Below are 21,997 nucleotides of genomic sequence, written 5' to 3'. Positions count from 1 at the left end.
CTTTTCAGTTTGATCAATGTGATTTAAGATATGTGCAGGCTTACATCTTTGCACAATCTGTGTAGCTATACCAACTGTTTATATTTCAGAAAAAGTATTAAGGGAATTTATTAAATCTAGAATTAAAAATTGGCCTTCCAGAAAAACATTTGACCACATAGAATCAAAATAATGTTTCTTACAAAACTGTTTTTTGGTGGGGGAGAATGTATTTAAAGTTCAATAGAAATAGGGTCAAAATGTTTCAAAAAGACTTCAGTTCTTGGGTATAAATTATATCATAGTTACCAGTGAACCTCAAAATGAAAAATAGTTTTGAAACAAACAGCAACATTATATTCCAATAAATGTAGAGAAAGCTGTGAGCCTATTGAACTGTTTTGTTTCAAATTAGAAAACACCTTTCAAGCAAATTTAATCAAAATTGATACTTTCCTTTAACAAGTTCAATTTTGTCAAAATCCTGTTTCCTGACAGCTGCAGTTATAACTTATATTTAGAAGCTTCCAAAACATTTTAATTTTGAGGTTATTATACAGATACTTCCAGTGCTAAAAGAGAATATTGTAAACACTGAAGGCTTAGAATAGCCTTTTCAAAGCAGGATCAAAAGCTTTAAAATGTTGCACATGGATATGGCTGGGGAATTATTTCAAGAGACAAAAAACATTTGGAGAATGTTTGGAAAACATTGCTTTCCATAAATCTGTACAAAGAACTGAAGCCTCAAGCTTTTGCTAAGGAAAAATACCATATCACATCCTCCTGATTATTCAGTTGTGATGTATTTTGTCTGTTTACTCACAGCTAGCATATGAGACATGAACTCTGGGACAGAGGTGAGCAGATTTCAGTAAAGGAGGTTGGTGCCGGCTGAACACCCTTTATTTACACTAGAAGAGCTGCCAAAAGAGAAAAGAACACAAAAGATAGGGAGCAAAAGCAATCCTGATAGCAAGAAATAAAAAAACGAGGACTTCTTTATCTCTCTCTTTCTTTTGATTTTAGTTTTTAATGTAAAAGACACCTAACCTATTTTTAAAGGCATTTTCATGCCACCCTTCCTTGGAGTAGTGGAACACACAGTACCCACCATTGCTAAGGCAGAGTTCATATCACTAAAGGTATCCAGAAAGCTAATTATCTCCTGAGAACTTGCTATAATTTTAAGGTTATGCAAAAGATGTTAACTAATCACACAGCTCCCAGATATTTGTAACACGCAGTGTGACTCTGAGGTTGCATTTAAATGAGAGACAGGCATGACTACTGATGTATTGTTTGTTAGTGCTGCACAGCAAGCAAAATGCTACATTGCACAGTGCCAAATTCACAATACTTCATCGGTTATGCTTCAGAGATAACAGAAAGCATACAACACTTAATCAGTGTTCAGTGTTCCACAGGCTATATTAAATAATAATAATAATAATAAACTGAGAAGTACTCCAGGAAAAAATAGACTACAAAATTAATTACAAATTGCAAATATGGTGCAATGCAAATGAATGCAAACAAGAAAAGCAAAATGTTTATTTTTTTACCAAACACTGACCCGATTTGGAAAACTCAGGCTTCCTGATAAATTAAAAGTCACAGTTCAGGCCTTATATTATCTGTATTGGCTCAAAATTACACAAATTTGAGGATGTTCAAATATGAAACATACAGCTCAGAACATATTCTCAATTTAGAATTGTTACTTTTTAATATACTGAAACCAAAACTGCAACGGACAAGTACCAGACTTTCTGCCTATTTTCAGAAGTGGGTGGACAAAGAAAATAGAGCTTATTGAATCTGAAAACAATAGCTTTGACTTCTTTGGAAACAATGTTGTTGAGTGGCTCTTTCCCTTGTGTATAGTTGTAAATACAATCAGCTTGTTGTTTTATGACAAAACCTCACTTTCTAAAGCTGGAATTTAATGCAACGAATCAATAGCAAACATGAATCTATATGTAATATATATATATATATATATATATATATACATTTATATCTATAATATATATAAAGACAACAAAAAATAATTATAAAATAATATTATACCTCTCCTGCAAGAGTTAACATTTATGCCTTGTTATTCATAATTTGAACAAAATTACAATAGATAAGAATGACAGATTATTGTTATCTCTAAACATCTGACGTGAATTATTTAATTAATTGTTCCCATTTTATGCTTCAACACTAAGCATATTGAAGCAGGCCCATACATATTTCAATAGGTGCATGTTTTAAATTTAGGTCTATGTCATCACTAGACTATATTAGAGACTAGATAATTAATATTTAACTTCTATTAAAGCATCTAAAAATGTATGGTCTTAACCACCACCCTTCATTTAAGACAGCCACATGAAAATCTATTTGTGAATTTCCACTTAATTTTAAAGCAAATGAAACATGAATACAACTTGAGAGGTACATAAATGGCAAAATTGAAAAGAATCTAGGGTTTAGAAACCCAGAGAAAGCATGTTGCAGAGTTTGTGTCCTTTTGATCAGAGAGTTGAGGGGAAAAAGAGGGAAGCTCAGACAAACTAGAAGAAAACCTATGGAGGTTTATTTACAGAGCATATCTAAAAACTGATGTGGATTTCCAGCTTAAGCTTAGTGGAAAGAAGAAAGAAAGGAAAGGAAAGGAAAGGAAAGGAAAGGAAAGGAAAGGAAAGGAAAGGAAAGGAAAGGGAAAGGGAAAGGGAAAGGGAAAGGGAAAGGGAAAGGGAAAGGGAAAGGGAAAGGGAAAGGGAAAGGGAAAGGGAAAGGGAAAGGGAAAGGGAAAGGGAAAGGGAAAGGGAAAGGGAAAGGGAAAGGGAAAGGGAAAGGGAAAGGGAAAGGGAAAGGGAAAGGGAAAGGGAAAGGGAAAGGAAGGGAAGGGAAGGGAAGGGAAGGGAAGGGAAGGGAAGGAAAGGAAAGGAAAGGAAAGGAAAGGAAAGGAAAGGAAAGGAAAGGAAAGGAAAGGAAAGGAAAGGAAAGGAAAGGAAAGGAAAGGAAAGGAAAGGAAAGGAAGGAAGGAAGGAAGGAAGGAAGGAAGGAAGGAAGGAAGGAAGAAAGAAAGAAAGAAAGAAAGAAAGAAAGAAAGAAAGAAAGAGAAAGAAAGAAAGAGAGAAAGAGAGAAAGAGAGAAAGAGAGAGAGAGAGAGAGAGAGAGAGAAAGAAAGAAAGAAAGAAAGAAAGAAAGAAAGAAAGAAAGAAAGAGAAAGAAAGAAAGAAAGAAAGAAAGAAAGAAAGAAAGAGAAAGAAAGAAAGAAAGAAAGAAAGAAAGAAAGAAAGAAAGAAAGAAAGAAAGAAAGAGAGAAAGAAAGAGAGAAAGAAAGAAAGAGAGAAAGAAAGAAAGAGAAAGAAAGAAAGAAAGAAAGAAAGAAAGAAAGAAAGAAAAGAAAGAAAGAAAGAAAGAAAGAAAGAAAAGAAAGAAAGAAAGAAAGAAAGAAAGAAAGAAAGAAAGAAAGAAAGAAAGAAAGAAAGAAAAGAAAGAAAGAAAGAAAGAAAGAAAGAAAAGAAAGAAAGAAAGAAAGAAAGAAAGAAAGAAAGAAAGAAAGAAAGAAAGAAAGAAAGAAAGAAAAAAAAAAAGGCAAAAACATTCCTTGAAGTTGTGTATTTACCATAGAAATCGAATCTTGCTTTGAAGCAAGAAGCAGCTGTTACTGAGAAATATGGAAATAATTTACCATAAGAGGCAAAGATGTGAAGAAAATAGGTTCTAATCTGGTTCATAATATTATTGAATTATTATTTTAAAAGTCAAAAAAAAAAAAAAAAAAAGAGCTAAATTGCAAGCTGTCAGAGAAAAATGCTGATACTATGGGAAAAAAACATTAGAAGATCACTTAGTTAACTAAAAGGCCACAGTGCAGAGTCTCAGGTGTTCAATGAAACCTGCCTTCCAGCTCAGAGGGAGTCTGGTTTAAAGTAGAGAAAAGAAAGTCACAGACATGAAGAATGAAAAAGCTGTTTACACTCAAATATAAAAGTACAGATCAGAAATGCTGAAGAGACTAAAAAGTCTGGGATCAAAAGCAGAATCCCATAATTAGCTATTCCTATTTAGGAATTGTGCCTACTTAACCCAGATTTCTAATCTGTCTTTGAAAAGTGAACTGGAGAAGATCAGGTAGCCAAAATAAAAAATGTGAGCTAATCAGCAGCTTATATTTCATTATGGACAAGAAATGTATCCCATCCCAGGAAAAGGACTTTAACTTTCAGCGTCTTAGACACTAGACCAAAAAAAACAAAGAAATGCACAGAAATAAAGCTTTATTCAATGGCAATATTTTTGCCAGCTCTAGTACTCAGTTGGAAAAAGTCATTTGGGGGAATAATTAACTTTAAACCCGCCTCTCCCCAAAACAGAGATTTTCAGTATGTTATTTAAAGTCTACAGGCCAAATTGTCTATCAATTAACTCTGACTTCAGAGAATCAGCAAAAATGCAGCTGCAAACAGTAGAACTTTGCTAGGATGAAAATGTCTTTCCAACTACATAGTTTTGAAAAAGCCTAGCCTTTCAAGGTCCTATTTTTGAGAAAAGACAACGATTAACTCTTCATTTCTGCTACTAACCAGTCTATACTACTTTGATGCTAAGTATTTGCTAAAACTAACTTACATCGAGATTTAAGTACAGTTAAATAATTACATGAATAAGGACCTATATATGCATACAATAGATTTTTACACTTTTTTGTGATGACTTCACAATCCATTTTCTAACTTTTACATATGAGCAGCCACAATGTTCAAGAGAAAAAAATACTAAACAAGCCACAACAGCAGTACTTGCTTAATATTTGTGTTTCTGAGTAAGCCTGTAATTTTTGCTTCTACACAAATTTTTCCTGACCTTCTTCAGAAATTTAATTTAGGTCATCACATCATGTCGGAGCCTTCCTGTATCATACATAATTTGTCTGAAAACCTTTGGTTTATGATGTCTTCAGTTCTGGATTATATATTTTTATCTGTGCATTCCTTTTGATACATCATCTCAGCTCTCTGTATATATTAAAATAGCAGCTGATGCACATACGAGTTTGAATGCCATCCTAAAATGAGTATAAAAGAGGTGGTAAGACAGAGATTAAAAAGGTATGTGCAAGAGATGAGACTGGAAAGTTTCAGTGGGACGGTTCTGTGTGTGAAAGATGCTCAGAATTTTGGATGATTACCTAAATTTTATACTGAAAACATTTAGATCTCATTTTCGGAAAGAGCTCAAGCTCAGCAAGACCCATAATGGGATTATCACTTCTTAAAGCCCTCAAAAACTTTAGAGATGAGTTAAAATTAAATTGTAGGTGACTATGAACTGTGGGTTCAAATGTGTAATTTTCATGTGGGATGTCTACAGAAATTTAATTAAACGATCACACTAGTGATCACTCAAAGGCTTAACTGGTATCTTAACTGGTATCAATGAAGTAAAGTTGATGTCCACTAAGAAACTCCTTTAACAGCATTGGGAGAGGAAGCTTAAAATGACAAAAAAGCAGAGCAACTGACTGATAAAGGGTGTCCACATTTGTTAGATTCCTGAAAAGAATGGTAGGGACTAATAAGGAACATCAAGAAAAAACATATGACAAGGTTGAGTGACATTCCACATTGGGGTGGCTAAAGAACAAAGCTGTAAGGAAAACAAACTGATTGCCTGGAGTGCAAAGATCCTGTCAACACGAAAACAAGTTAAACAAACAATTTTACTCTTTTAATTCATATTGAAGACTGTGTCACCGTGATGTAACTGAACTCTTTAAAATCAAATCAATCATTCTCTGTAGCACTTTGTGGAAGAGCAAGAAGCAGAAAATAGAAACTTGACAGCCCAATGTACCTTTGCCCTGATGTTAACTTGTCAACACTTATAACCCCAGAAGGAGAAATCAGACAATAGACAATATATAAATTATTCTTAACAGCAGTGACAGCTGCTGTCCTTTTTCTCTCAATGCATGCAAAACTCACTGGCTTAGTTTCATTATTCTTAGTATTTGTTACTGCTGATATTATTATTATTATTATTATTATTATTATTATTATTATTATTATTATTATTATTATTGTTGTTGTTGTTGTTGTTGTTATTATTATTATTACTGTTATTATTACTTCCACTACTACTATAACTACTTTTTAAAAAATGTCTCCCTAACTTAATCTTTGAGAGATGGATAAAACTGTTGTAAATCCAAAAGAAAAACAACTACTGTTTTGAATCTTTTATTCTACCACCAGCAGGTAAACAAAAATATTCTCATTAGCAAAAATGGCTGGGAATGGAAGGAAAATCCCACTCTGCTGGGTCCCAGAGCTTCCAAGAACTGTGATTACAGCTGCATAGAAATGACATCCTGTGCACTGAAATGCACTTCTGGACTATGGACACTTCAGAAGAACCTCAAAAACAAAGATAAACCTCTCCCCTACTCAAGGCAGGAGCAATGCTGCTTACAGTTCTGCTTCAGAAGTGATGTCCTTCCTGAGCACTGCTCGTTGGAAGAGACATGAAACAAATTAAACTGTCCTTTGTTCCTTTTCCAGAACTCATCAAACACTCAACAACAAATGTAAAAAGTTCACTTATTTTGATAAAACAAAATCTTTCTGTAACCCTTGATGAATTCTGCTGTGTTGAAAAGTCAAGAGTTAACTGGAAAACCCCACAAACACTGCTTGGCCTGCTGGGGTATGAATGAGGGATGGAGCTGAGAGTCTTCCAGCATTGTTGAATTGGTAGGTTGAAGCCTGAAAAGCAAGAAAGTTGATCAATTCCCAAAAGAGACTAGGGCCTTTCAGACCTTTCAGGACCTTTCAAGTCGTCTGGGAGCTCAGTAAAACCTGAAACATTTGCTTAATTTCTCTGTCTGAAAGATTGCAGTTGTGGGTGTGAAGGTTTTGGGCACTTCAGACTGCCTTGTGGATTTGTTTTCATTTTGGTGAGTTGCTGTGGTGAACAAAAGATTTGCAGTTTGGTTGGTGGTAGTCTTTTAAAGGGGTATTTTACTGAACCTCAGAAAAAGCATTATGAATTAGGCTATTACATTTTCATAGGTGAAAAGAGCTAAAACAATTTGAGGAGAGGGAGTCTAGGCATGTTAAAGAGCTGTATAACTTGGAAGCAGGACCAGCATTTTACAATGTCTAAACAGTTTGTTGACGAGGCTGGTAAAAACTGTGAAAAGAGACAAATTTGGAAGGATAATTAGAGAGGATCAAGATGAAATACTAGCTGTCAGGAAGCAGAAAGTATTTTAAACTAGTGTTAGCAGATGCCTCAAGTATTACTCTTCAAAGACAAAAGGGAAATGTGTGTGGAGATAATCCCAACTCATGAGAATGTAGAAGGGATAGAGTGATAGGAAATATAAAATACACTGATTATTGATGTGGTTCTTTTCTTCTCTCTTTGCAGAAGACAGAAATGAAAGCTGTATGAGTCTTTGCAGGTAAAAGTTTATATAATTATCCAAACATACTGAATTGTTAGTCTAGGAAGTACACTGAATGTCTAATCTAGGAATTGTCATTTGGTTTCCAGTAGGAGAACAATGTATTTCCTTAGTGGCAGTTAGTTTCTTAGTGACTGTTTCCCCCTCTGTACCCTGTACCTTTCAATTAAATCACAGGCTGTGTCAAGAAAATGGAGGTAAAATGAAACAGCAGTCATTCAATGGCTAGAAACAACATGCTTGCCTTTATCTACACACCCTGAATGGGCAAAAAGATATGATAAATGCTCTTGCACCCACATAGGTATCATATTGTTCTCATAGCATGGGACAAGCAGAAGGCAGCATGACCCATTGCATAGCAGAGATGGGGCAAACCAGGTGGATCTGAGGTCACACACAGCAGACAGCTTTGCTGTCTGGAACTGTCACTATTTAAGTCTCCTACTCCAACTCACCATTTTCTGTAATGCACATGTAATGCCTCTGTCTCTTTCAGTCTTTCAGAGGTAAGAGGTTACTGAGAGTATATTTGGGGGAAAATAGCAAATATGAACATCTGCATTCCAAATGGTCACAATATTCTGCAGGGTAACACTCACAAATTCCTTTTATTGCTTACTTTCAAACAAAAGGAAGCAATCCAGTAGTAAATATTTGACAGAACCAGGAAGAAAACAAATACACAAAAATTCTTGATATAGGATCAGACAAATGAAAAGATGCAAATGTATGTGATCCATTTTTCAGAGCAAAACACTTCTGTATGATTTCTGGTATAACTAAAATTGTGAAAACTTGAAGATCTTTTATATATTTTATACACCTTACACATTTTCAGCTAATCAGAACTGTTTCTTTATTGGCTATTTTATGTGAGTGCTGAATAGCAGTCCCTTTTTGTAGCTTTTTTTTTTCCTACAGCAACTACTGAAGTCTTCATTTACACTGCACAAATTATCCTTAACAGCAGGTAGGAAGCAATCAGCAAGGTGTAGCTGGCAATAGGTCTATTTTCATTACAAGATGGAGAGAGCCAGGGGACATGACATTTGTCCAACATAGTCAGGGAGGACTCTTTTAGGAAAATCAGCTCTGGATAATTGTAGTCTTGCTGAGGAGAAATTGAAAGGGGGAATGTGGGAAAGTGTGTGGTTGTTTTGTTTGGATTTTTCTTACTTTTTCTCATTAAGGTAAGAAAAAGACAGAAGTAAGAAATAATTCAAATCCTTTAAAAACTTCCTACAGTGTCATAAAATGCATATAATTCTCCTGCTCTTGAGTACGCTGAGCGTTTCAGAGCATGTCTGTGAAATGATTTCACAGTGACTCATTAGTAGAACTGTTAGTAACAAATTTGGAGGAGGAGAGCATGAGGATTTTGGAGACGAAAGAGAGCCACAGCTAGTGCAGTTATACACTGGATAAATTTTTCAAATAATAGTAGAATAAGACAGAGGTGAGACGGGAATGGGCTAAATCATAATGACCCAACTTTACATGCAAAATTGAGACACACAGATTCAGAAACCAAATGTGTCCCAGAGTGTCCCTTGAAGGTGATTGCGGTCCCCCAAAGTTCTTAATTATCTTTTGAAGGAGACCATTTTCTCTTGAACTACAGTGGTAGGAATTTTCCCCGTTATATGTTATTATCTCTTGTCTCAGTTCTCCTTTGAGTAATCTCTCTGTTGCCTCCCTTCAGTAAGCAGGAATGTTGTATGCTTTTAAGTATTTACTGAATGTTTTACAAGGAAATATTTTTTCTAGGACTGTAAATACAAAGAACTCCTCTAAGCAAAGGAATGCCCAGCAGGCTGTATTTTCTTTCCTTTTTAAATAATACATTTGCTTGCTACTGGCCTTGGAAATAAACTTCCTCCTTTACCATGGAATAAACGTATCTTGTTAAGTTCCAGAGTAATAACTCTTTTTTTTTCATACGTAGTCAAGAAAAATTCCTAATACAGTCAACACTGTAAACTCAGACTTGAATAAAGGCTACGATCTTTAGCTAAAATTACTAAATATAGAGGCATCTAGACAAATTCTTATATAAGTATACCTTAAATGTATTCTTCTTAAGAACATTGATATTTGCATTTTTTTACCTGAATAAAATCCCTATAGTAGAGATGAACTGATGCCTTTTTCAGGGACGGTGAAATGAAATATCACTGCTTGCTCCAGAAGTCTGCAGCACAGCAGGACATTGAACCCTTCTCTTCTGAGTCCTAGGTTAGCACTTGAACCACGGGAGAAACCTGCCTCCATCTTCAGGGGATTATATCTGTAAATGAAAATGGAAAGGAAAACACATCAGTCCACATCTCTTCACACATCATTCACCTCTCAGAACCTGAGGAAAAGGACACTGTCAAGCTTTCTCAAGGAAATTGTCTCTTGTGACTTTTCTGGGATGTAGAATCCCAGGTCTTTCCCAAGTACCTAACAGTTAACTGAGACATATGAAGCAAATGAACATTGGATGGACAAGTTAAGCTGTTGCAAAATAATTTTTCTAAGGATTTGAATTTATGTTTAAAATCTAAAGGCTAGGATATGAAATGGCTAGATCTTAAACAAACGTATTGGATATTAACATCACTTCAGAAAACTCTAATGGAGTACTTCTCCCCATAGAAGACACAGTATACCTTCAAGTTCCATAGAGTAAGAGGCATGGAGAAGAGTTGTAAATCTGGGTGAGGGTAGAGGGAAGAAAACAAATAGAGAAGAACAGAGCCAACCCCTGTCTTCATGGAAAATCTCCAAGTTGCCCTGAACTGTTGGCCTGAAATGCTGGTTCACTCCTGATTTTAGAAAATGATTATTCTCAGATCAACACTTTTTGCTGTTTGGTACTGGATAACACACCAGGGTGAACACTCTTTTAGGCTCTTTCAAATGCCTCAATGCCAACTGGGCATTGCAGAAATTCATGCTGTCCAATACTGGACAATTAGAACTCAAAAAATGAAACAGGCCTCAGTCTCACTGTCTCCATGTCAATTCTGAACAACGGAGAGAACTCAAGTTCCAGATTCACTTTTTTTAGTTGATTAATTTATCGATATATTTTCCTTTAAGTTTTCTGCATCACAGTCTCACTGCCTAAGGCTTTTCATGGTATTAAAAACAACCAAGTATCACTCACCTCACTTGGCAAAGAAGATTAAGCTAGGATGGTGCACTTCTAACCCTTGATCCTCAGTCTGCTCATATCTCCAGACTGCACTATCTCTTTATGGTTCTATAGAGATACTTCATCAGCATGAAATTGTTACAGAATAAAGCTTCTTGCTGCAAATATACACCGAAACATTCCTTCACATGTTCCCATGAAAACAGTTGGTATTTCACAGGCTAAATTTCTCAGATCTAGAATCTCAGTCAAAATCCTTGAAAATAAAGATATCAAGCATGGTTATTTTGAAATTAGGTGTTTTTCAAAATTGCTGTTGTCGTAGACAAAGATTATGTCAGGAAACTTCAGCAGCTTCATTCACCGAGGAATGTATGTTCTGATCTGGGCTCTCCCAACCTCAAATACTCATTAATACAGGGTGTGTGTTCTCTTCTGTGCTCTCTTTGTCGCACAAAACAAGGAACCTGTAAGAAAACAGTGAAGAGAAAAAAAGGGGTTGAGTTGAACACTGAACTTTCCAGTTAATTATTTTCTTGTAGCACTGTATTAACTTAATTCTATGAAATGAACCAATGACAGAAAACATAGCTATAGCTAAACCTGTTAACTTTAATTTCTATTTAATTTCCGAGTGAAAAGAATTTTGTTCTCACTCCTTGCCAACTGACTTAGGTTAAAAGCTTCTTTATGTACTTGAGTTGGTACAGCAAATTTAACTCTTTACTTTCATACTTGTGATGTACATCTCTTGCTGCACTACAATATACCCTTTGTTGTACCAGTTTAAATATCATCCATACATGAAAGGCAATTAAATTCTATCAGCAAGTTTTTTTTCTGAAAGCAGGCTGTGTTGGAACAAAATCAAAGAAGAAAATAAACCCATCCTGCTCCTCTCCAGCTTTCTAAAACTTTCTCAAGTTCTGGAAGATGGGAGAGAAATGCAATTAAAACAATCCATTAAGTGCTTTATTTGCCACCTGCCATTCATTGAATACCTGCTGATAAAAGTGAGTTTTTTACTTGCAGATTTGTCCTGATAGACTGGAATGATGAAAGTTCACAAGTGCTCCAGGAGACACATGAGGATAAATATAGATTCAATCAAATCAAATCAAATTTGGCAATAAAGATGTAAGAAGTGAATTACTTTTAGCTTGCCCCAAGTTGTTTAACAGAACCAGGACACATTGTGAAGGCAGTTTTGTTTAAAAAATGTGGAAAGCCTTGCACTGTTCAATTCTTCTGTTACTCTGTTAGCTATATAATTCACAAGCTGTTGCATTTTTCAATAGGTATTTTATCCAAAACTTGTCATATGTTCAGAGGTGCTTACATAATGTTATTTTAAATAAACCTTTTAACTGACACTTTTTTAAGCTATAATATACTTGTGACGTAGCTACATTAAATATTCCTATCCTTATATCAACATACTCACTGGCCAATTTCAGTGAAGGTGTGTGTCTGCATTAGTGTTTTATTTTAGATATTCCCTGCTCTCCTGAAGTGAATGTCCCAGCTGTTCCACTTTACATTTCTGTGGGTTGCACAGTGGATTTGGTTCCTTCTGAACAAAACTGACTCAGAGTTGAAGGTACAGGAGAGCTGTCACTTCATAGCACTGGACAAGAGCAAGCCTGAGGCAGCCAATCTCCCTACATCCCACTCCATTGTTTGTAGTGTGAGTGTGATCATCAGGTACTCAAGACAGGTAATTTGCCTCATATATTTATTTTTGGTGAGTTTTACTAATAGTGTAGGTTTCTACATGTTTGTGAAGAGAGAATCTTGTATTACACAGCACTGAAAATGCTGAAAAAAAAGGTCCCTTGCTGGATGTCAAAAAAGAGGTTGAAGAGGGGGGAAAATAAATGTTTTCCATTAGTGCTATTGCTTAGAGATCTTCATGTGAAGAATCAGTTGGCACACTAGTGAGGTGATATGAATGTGCAAATCCAAGGTAGCTGGGAATGCAAGATTTGAACACTGAGTCCAACTGTAATTGTTAGTACCAGTAATTAAATGTGGCATCAAAATTTTCTTCCTTTTTACATATATCTTTTTCATCCTTGCTGGTTGCCTCTTACTGTAACTAGAGAAAAAGTATATGTCTTTAAAAATGTGAGTATTTTTCTTTTAATTAGGGAGCTTTTATAACTGATTCTCACACTTTTTACTAAAATGCACTTCATCCTACTGATTAAAGATGCTGGAAAAGCTGTTATCTGCAACATATCTCTATGTCACAAATCCATATGATCAGATAGAGCAGACCAGAAACACTCTGCTAATGCTAAAGTTTGTGTACAATTGACAGTGACTATTCATCTGACCTTATATGTTAGACCATGGAATTCATTAAAATTCAGAAGTCAAATACATAATGTAAGTTCGAGAATGCAATGTAGTCACAGCCTCAAAACTTAGTTATATAAAAAAAGGGCAATTAAAATTCAGTAGTCAATTTTCATTGCATGTACACTTATGAAACCATAGTGTCCTCTTGGTATACACAGACCTCCCTCATCTTTTGAGGATATTAAACACAGGCATCTTGTGTAGACAGTCATACTGATTCTGATTTTATTTTAATGTTCACCTGAATATTTTCCAATTTTAAGATGACAAATACCTGAGGTCAAAATAGTGACAACAGATTCTTAGCACCATTGACAAACTGGGATAGTTTGTAAAAAAGCTAGAATTACCCAAGTAAAGTTTATAAAGTGATTTATTTTATATTAGTGTCCTTATGAAGGTATTTACTCAGATTATAATGTCAGCATTTACAACACCAATAAAAATAGGGGTTTATACTACAACAGGTAGTGCTTCATTTTAGTAGATCAGGCAGGTGCAGCATTTTCATTTCAGCAAGTCTTTCTAAAAACAAGGTCACTGTAAAATCATTCCTTGAACAGACGATTGGGAGGGAAATCTAAAACGACCCTTTAAGAATTTTAACTGGCATGTGGTAAAGTCATTGTTAGGTTCTCAAGTACAATAATTTTGAGTGAAACTAAAAAGTAATAATTTCTCTAGTTAAATGCTTCAGGTCTGTGATTGACTCAGTTTCTTAATCTTTCATAATGGATGTTAAACAAAAACTAAAATAAAGACAGAGTTATTGTTAATCCACCAATATGATGTTAATTGTTTTTACATGGACCATGCCAAGGATATATATATATATATATATATATATATATATATATATATATATATTAAAAAAAGCAAAATAATTAATGCTAAAAGTTTCTTTTAAACTAAAAAAACCCCACGAAACCTATGTAAAAAGTTGGTGGTTTTTTTCCCTCTAATGAAATGAGCTCTTTACATATAAATTATATTGTAATAACAGAGCTCCCTGGTGGAAAAGATTTCCTTCTCCTGCTGGCAAAAATTAAGATAATCACAGATGGCTAATGATCAAAAATACTGACTGACAGCTCTGAAGTACAAGGCATAGATAATATTCTCAGAGCTACAGTTTATTTATACTCAGAACTGGCTTTAGGCACCCACAAAACGTGCGTTTGTGAAGTCCTATTATAAAGGAGATCTTTTAGCCACCAGTTCCTGTTGCCAAGGTTTTTCCTTAAGACTAAACTGATCTCCACTATTATTTCACCAAAATACTTGTGTTTAAGAGCACCACTTATTTGAAACAATCTGTAACTAGCTGAATTTCCTTAAACATGGAGACTGTTATTTTTAGTAGCATTATAACTAAAATATATATTTTGAGTTCCTAGAAATACTGTACTATACTTCAAGTTTTATATACTGCAGAAGTCAGTGAGGGCAAAGAAAGGGTACTGAAACTCATTAGTTTCTTGTATTTGAGTGATGGTGTACAAAGTGTCTGGTTTCTTTGGTAGTGCTCAAAAACCTGTAAGGAGTTTGGTCTTACTCCCACTTAATGTTAGTTGAAATGTTTACCTGATTCAGCCAGGGTGGATGAGCTTATAGGTAATTCTAGTTTTCTCAAATGTTTCTTATTTATCACTTTATGGCTCCCTTAAAAACTTTGCTAAACATTCTGTAGAGTAGAAACTTATCTTTGATTTTAAAGCACTGACTGTGCTTTAGGCTTGGGATTGTTATAACCTTCCTGTACCTCTAACAGGCAACATCAAATGTTTTCTAATAGAATGTCTGCCTTATTGAAATATAATTTCTAGCTCCTGTAATGTAAATGAAAAGCTGGAGATATATTCCAGCCCTATTTAAAAGATTTGATAATAGGAATGCCAGTTTTAAATATCCCAAAGTATTACCAATTGTGTATGAGCAACATTTCCTATGAAATATGGATATCTGAAAAAGTTTCTGCTTCTTTATCTGGTTAACTTTCAGGTACATATTGAGAAGATGGCACAAAAAAGGACAAAGTTCTTTGAACTTTGCTATTGATTTTCTCTGAAGTTCAGCAACCGGGAGAGAGGGAGAGAGGAGAAGAGAGGGAGAGAGAGATGCTACTTATGAAAAGTCTATACAAAATTACACCTCACTGGACATCTGTGAATGCAGAAGGGAATTTTCAAAAACCCAAAACTGTAGGAGAACTTACTGCTGGAATTTGCACTTGCTTAGACTATGCAGTTCATCTCCACAAGCAGCATAAACCAGGCTTCATTAATCACAGAGCTCCCGGAAATACTCACTTAATAAACATTTTGCTTTTCAACGAAGTATGATTTTTTGGGCATAGGCTAATGATTTTCGTGCTGACAGAAATAACCTTGCTGATAAGTTGCATAGCCTCAGACTTCAATATAGGTTCACATTCTTTTCATTCAAATGTCTGATTGGACCCATGCTATACGAGCTGGAAGCTTTGAATATAAGGAGCGCTCATATATCAACGCAGCTCCCCTTGTGCCAGAACAGTGTACATTTTACAATAGCAGGCATGGAGCTGGAGTAATAATTAATACAAACTTTTCCCCATGCACACAATACTTTTGTAGCTATGTTAAACTTCATCCTAACCGAAATTATTTCAACAAGTAAGTTATTTCATCTAAACATGTGCAATTTATAAGTAAGTCTGTGACTTACTAGCATTCTAGCCATTAACAAATTTATCAAAAATTACTTCTTAGAGTAAAACCTAATATACGTTAACAACTCAGAAGTCAGTCATATAAAAAGGGGAGGGGGAGAGAGAGAGAGGTAGAGAAAGATTGAGAGAAAGAACTTTTTTTTTATAAAGGAGGTTTTAGGAGCTACAGTGGCTTCACAAGCCATCACTTTTTAAGAGCATGTTAAGAGCATTCCACCTCTTTTGAAACCCAGTTACAGCTAAGTGAACTATCACAACTAAACTATTTCACTGATCTGAACAACAATAAACCAAAATGAGTAGAAGTACTAAAAGCATGCCTGAGGCAACAGAAACTTTGGTGTTAATTTCCATCTCTTTCAAGTGCATTTGATGAATGATGTGACAAAAGAATCCTAATTAAAGTCGAAATCCTGAATACTAAATAAATTAGAAGTGCCACTACATTCATCTTCTACAATGATAATACTGCCACTTCTACTCCTTCTCTGTGCCCCTTTGCTTACATCTGTGGCAGTAACTCAGCAAAGGGCACTGCCAGCACAGATGGGAAAATGGATACTCTTCCCCAAACAGAGAGATAATAGGACAGGCCTCTTTGTTTCCCTTCACTGCCTTCAATTTACACAAAGAAAGCCTACCAGGGGCATTCAAAGTATTTTTAGGTATATATTTTTCCTCTCAAATTAAAACTTGACAAGCGACACTACGCTATCTGGTCTTTACTAGCCCTAGAAAAGTTGCTGTGTTTATGGCCATTAAATTTTTATTTCTTTTATTACTGGAGAATCATTAAGTATATATATACTTGGAGTAATATATAATACTAATGGGTTGGAAAGCAACACTGAAGGGATGAAATTCTATGGCTTGTGTCACACAAGGCAGAGAAGACAATCATAAATGACCTTAAAATCTATGAATCTTTCAAGGAGCTGCCCCATTCAATAAGCAGAGTGGAACATGAATTATGACTCCCGAGAGACATCCTTTCCCTGCTCCCCTTTTGTTCCAGGGAGCAACTCTGAAATACTTCAGGAGAAGTTTATATCCCCAGTATGACCAAGCAGTAGGCTTGTCTTTTTCCATTCTCTTTCCACTCCTTAGAGAAAGAGGGCTGTCAAGGGAGGAGGCCCTTCTATTCCCACCACAACTACAAAATCTGCCAATGCAAACAAAAGGGGTGCTTCAGTGACTCCAAATCCCATTTGTACTGTCTGAGGCCTGTGACAAGAGAAGGCCTAAAAGGCTGTAGTTAATCAGGAACTCAAAGGGAGCCATGTAGTCCAATATCTCAGCCACTGACTATTAGTGACTAATAGTGCCTGCCTGTTAGAAAAAAATGTAAAAACATAATAAACACATAGTGATACTTCTCCAAATTTTTCTCCCAGCCCATAGCAGTTTATAGTAAATTCTGATTCAGAGTTCATAACTTTGTATTTAATGTCTCATGAGGTACTGCACATGCACAGAACACACATGACTTGACTGACATGGTTAAACACTGTAACTGCATAGGTCACACCAAGTGTCTTCTTTAATTTTCTTGCAATGATATCACAGTTCTTGGCTCCTAAACAATGTAGTTTCCTTTGTATTTTCTAAATTATAAAAAAAACCACTTTCATTTGAGGTTTTAAGCAAGTTTTCAGATTTGTTGTACAAGATTCTTTTTTTTTAGAGGAAATGGAAGAGAGAATTATCTTAACAAAAAAGATGGATTGTCTGCTTGTATCTGTCTGATATATTTTAAGACCTGATTTTACACCTAATCTAGCTCATGACATTATAATGGGCTACATTTTTTGAAAGTACTGTGAATGAAAACAAAGCTTGTGTACATGTGGTATATAATTTCCAGAATTCTTGTCAGTATGTGAATTTTGCAGCCCTAATTTTCTCTTATGAATTTTGGACTGATGTTTTAGAAAGGACATTTTTGGATCTTAACTGTGATAGGGATCATTTCAGTGATCAGAGTGGATCATTGGGCTAATTATTCTAGATAGGTAACTATAGATAGGTTTAACAAATTGCCTAAATAGTAGAGACATGCTGGGACACATATCATGGGATATCATTTATTGAAGTGCCTATTTTGCACAAGAACAATTGAATATTTGCAGCACCAGCTCTTGAATTCTAACTTTGCATTCAGCTACAACAGTAAAATATTTTATTTCCAATATCACTCCAGGTAAAGAAAATTTTCAACTCATCTTTAAAAACGCAGAGGATAACAAATTATCGTACTAATTCTCTCTCATACAAACACCCTGTGATACAAGTATGCAACTTGGATTTTCCTCTGTGCTTAAAAATCACAGTTTGACAGTCAAATATCAGACTTCCAATTTTTTCTGGTTTTTGAATGACTTCATAAGACTCATATACCTTGAGGTGACGGTCAAGGATAAAGAAAGGAAGCAAGAGATGCTTGAAAAATAAATGGTTGGAACTTGAGAGCTTAGTAATTCACATTTCTGCTTTGCAACAAAAACATTAACTGAAGCAGGATGGACTTCTCTAAACTAAGGCAAGAAAAGGACTTGATAATTTAACTTGCCTTTTTTCATGTACAGTACTACAGAGTTAAACAAAGTCACTGCAAGCTTTCCTTTCTCAGGGATAGACTAGATTGTATTTGGTCTTCACCATCACGTTGACTTCATTATCAGTGACCTTGATCCTTTCTGCCACTGTCTGCTGTGATCCCTGGGGATTAAATGCTCAAAGGTTATAGACTTACATACATGTATATGAGTTGTCATCTCCGGATTCTTAATAATTGATTGTCAAAGCACTTTTGCACCATGCACCTTGCTTGTTTTGGCAGAACAAGTGCCCTTTCTCAGCTCGATGTTCAGCTACTCTTCTTTAGGGTCTGTGAGTGTCAATTGGTGCGATAAAGCGTAAAAATACAAGCTTGTCAGTAATGACCCAGTTGGTAGCCATCAGAATACTTGGCTAAAAAGTCAGAGAAAGCTTTTCAAGTTCTTGTGCTGGTTTTTTTGTGTTTGTTTTTTTGGTTTTTGTCTTTTTCCCTGGGACTATTGAAAAACGTAGCAGAAACCATTTTCATTAAGAGAAGTCTAGATTTGACAGAGAAATTCAAAGGAGAGTATCCTCTTCAAGAGCTAGAGAAGAAAAATGTATTCTGGTCAATACTTCCAAACATGAAAGTGATCTTCAATGAGTTGTAAAACTACTACTGAGCAAAAAAAAATATAATTTATAAAGAAAAAATTATGTCTGGTCTGAGATTTATGTATCTTATGAGCATATAAGTAAAGGTTACTGAGGTATTTTAAAGTTTATTCATTAAAACTTTTTGTTAATTTTGGTTAGGTTTGTTGGTTGGGTTTGGGAAATTTTTTTTTAATTTTTAAACTGTCCTATTTTCAGTGGTTTTATTGAGGATTGGTCATGCTAGTGAAGACCAAATTACATAAAACTAGTGGCCTTGTATGTTGATTAAGCTTAGAAAACAAGGTTAACTGAACACAATAATTTGTTAAATTTGTTGCACACACCAGACAGGTAACAATAGGTTTTATAACACAAGCATTTTTTTCAAGAGGTTTAGTCTCAGAGACATAGAGGAGCATCCTTTTGTTAGCAGACAATGTTTTCTGGAGTTGTAGTGTGCTATTGTCACCATAAGATAAATCAGTAATGTATTGGACAGAGTAAACTGTTCCTGTTGTGTAATGCTTCCCTATCTTTCTAAAGACTTAGAACATCTTTTATCACAACAGGGGGAAATTTGGATCTTTTATCAACTTGTTCAAAAAGCATTCCATTTAAATAATGTGTCTGGAACTGTAGTCTATGGCGATAATCAGTAGCTTATTAACCTTAATCATAACAACACATTATCACTATTTGGTTTCATGTTGACTAATTTGCAGAACAATGGGGAAGAGCACACTCAGCCCATAAGACTGTTCCTAGTTCTTGGCACTGCATAAATATAGTGACCCTCACTTGAAATGTCAGAGACTTGAGAAAAAGCTGTATCATATGATGAAGGAAGAGAGTCAGGGAAAAGAGGATCATGTAATCAGAGAGTTAGTTAAAAAGTAAACACTTGTTAAACCTCTGGACAAAGTGAGACCATCATCAAACAGATACCTAGAGAACAGAATAAAGGTCAGTTACCTTTTATCATGTTTGTGTAGCTTCAGTTAAACTAACAAGCAGCAGCATGTGCTTAGGGTCATAGTTAAACACTTTTGCCTTGATAAATGAGCTGTGTATTAGGTGCTTCCCTTTCAAGACCATGGCCATATTGGAACTCTGATCTACAAAAAAAAGACATCAGAAAAGGAAGCAATTTACCTGGGGGCAGAAATCAGTCATTTCAGGTGGTAGAAGGAAATAGTAACATGTAAAATAATAAAATAATAAGTCAAAACAACTAAAATGAAGCAGAGAAGCCTCAAAAGTAAAACCCATCATGTCAATTTTGGGGAGTGAAATTGCAGAATCCTTTTCTTTCTGGATTTCTCAAAATCGCCAAATACTCTTTGTCTTGAACTATTTCAGTGTTAATGGTACATTTCCTCATAATTGCACACTTCTTATGAAAATTCTAGTTCTTGATCCTGATGATTTTACGATTTCATAGGAACCACACATAAACCTATTGCTAAGGAAGAAATAAAACCATAAACCTTACAAGGGATTTAGATGTCACCATCCTCAGAGGAGGGAAGGTAGATGAATAAATGGCACTTTCTAAAACCATGCTATATGGTGTATAGAACATGCTATATAAAAGTTTCACTGAGTTCATTCAAAAAAGGAATTTTTAGGAGTATTAATTTCTTAGATACTGTAGGACTACAATATCTTCAGTGGGGAAAAAATGCTAGAACTGCAAAATACATCTTAATAGCATTGCAACAAAATAAGTTCAAGAAATTTAGGTTCTGTATTATGAAAATAATGTTCCTAAAATTGTTTACAAAAAAAATTTAGGTGACAACACCCCAAAATTCATTAGAACCTGTTCTACTCTATTAAACTAGAAGAAACATGAAAACCTTCTGCCTTTTCACTGAATTATGTTATGCCACTGTACCTCTTAGAATGTATACTGCAGTTTAATAATTAGTGTCATAGCATAGCAAAGTTTCCTTGCATGATTTGCACTTCATAGGAAAATGTGAATGTGCAAATTTCAATTGGCCAGAGCATTCACACAGAGTAAGATTCTACTACAGGCTAAGATTTTTAATGGTCATAGAATCACAGAATGGTTCTGGTTGGAAGGAACCTTAAAGGTCATTAATTCCAGCCTTCCTGCCATTGGCAGGGACATGTTCCACTAGACCAGGTGGCTCAAAGTCCCATGTAGCCTGTCCTTGAACATTTCTAGGGATGGGGCATCTACCACTTCTCTGGGCAACCTGTTCTGGTGCTCCACCATCCTCATAGTGAAGAATTTCTTCCTTATATCTAATCTAAACTTGCCCTTCTTCAGTTTAAAGCCATTACCCCTTGTCCTATAAGTGCATGCAATAAGTACCTCTCCAACTTTCTTGTAGACCCCCTTTAGGCCCTGGAAGGTGCCAGACCTTTCTCTTCACCAGGCTGAACAACTTCAACTCTCTCAGACTGTCTTCATAGGAGTGGTGCTTCAGTCCTCTCATCATCTTCATCAGATCCACATTCTTCTTATGTGGGGGCCCCACACCTGGGCAATGCTTCATTGTACCTGTTTCCATGATAGAGAGAATGGTAGCAATATGTTTATGCTTTGATAAGAGTTCAAAAACTGTTTGCTGTAAATCACAGTAGGATATCACTGTCACAGTGACAGTGGTGCTACAGCCATGAATGTTAAAAGGTCATAAAATATTTTTTTAGTAGATCAGTTTTTAAAGTTGAAAAAAATATAGACCAACTCTTTTTCAGATGTCATACACAAAGAGTGAATCATAATATATTCAAAAATTTCTATAAAAACCACAAGCATTTGTTCTTCCTTCAGAACAAATTTGTTTTAGTTTCCTTCTCTATTCTTATGTTCAATCAGAATAGCAAAACACATGAAAATTTCTCAAAATATCAAATCAGTTTGAAACACTGTAGTCCATGTTCTGATATTAGAAGATTTGAAGTTATAATGGAGAGTATTTCACCAAAAATGTATTTGACACATGTCGCTGCCCTAGACCACAATTATGTGGTAAAGTATCTGATAAAGATCTGCAGAGATGTGGGTCCTAAATCTGCTAGGCACTAGACAGTAAAAAACCCCAGTAATTCACACAAGCCATGGGATAGGACCAAGAGAGAAATGTCTCACATATAC

The 21,997-nt window shown here is 35.3% G+C and overlaps 1 long non-coding RNA gene across 1 annotated transcript; it reads right to left on the bottom strand.

The window, feature by feature from the left end:
- Positions 1 to 9,604: 9,604 nt before the first annotated feature.
- On the bottom strand, positions 9,605 to 21,264 carry LOC138105682 (uncharacterized). The gene is made up of 4 exons (XR_011148613.1): positions 21,209 to 21,264; positions 19,837 to 19,979; positions 10,611 to 11,065; positions 9,605 to 9,743 (listed from the first exon to the last, which is right to left on the bottom strand). It is a non-coding gene; the product is annotated as an uncharacterized lncRNA (long non-coding RNA).
- Between the last annotated feature and the right edge of the window lie 733 nt (positions 21,265 to 21,997).

The sequence above is a fragment of the Aphelocoma coerulescens genome, chromosome 2 (genome assembly GCF_041296385.1).
Source record: "Aphelocoma coerulescens isolate FSJ_1873_10779 chromosome 2, UR_Acoe_1.0, whole genome shotgun sequence".
Classification (NCBI taxonomy): domain Eukaryota; kingdom Metazoa; phylum Chordata; class Aves; order Passeriformes; family Corvidae; genus Aphelocoma; species Aphelocoma coerulescens.
This window is presented reverse-complemented; position numbering and strand designations above follow the sequence as displayed.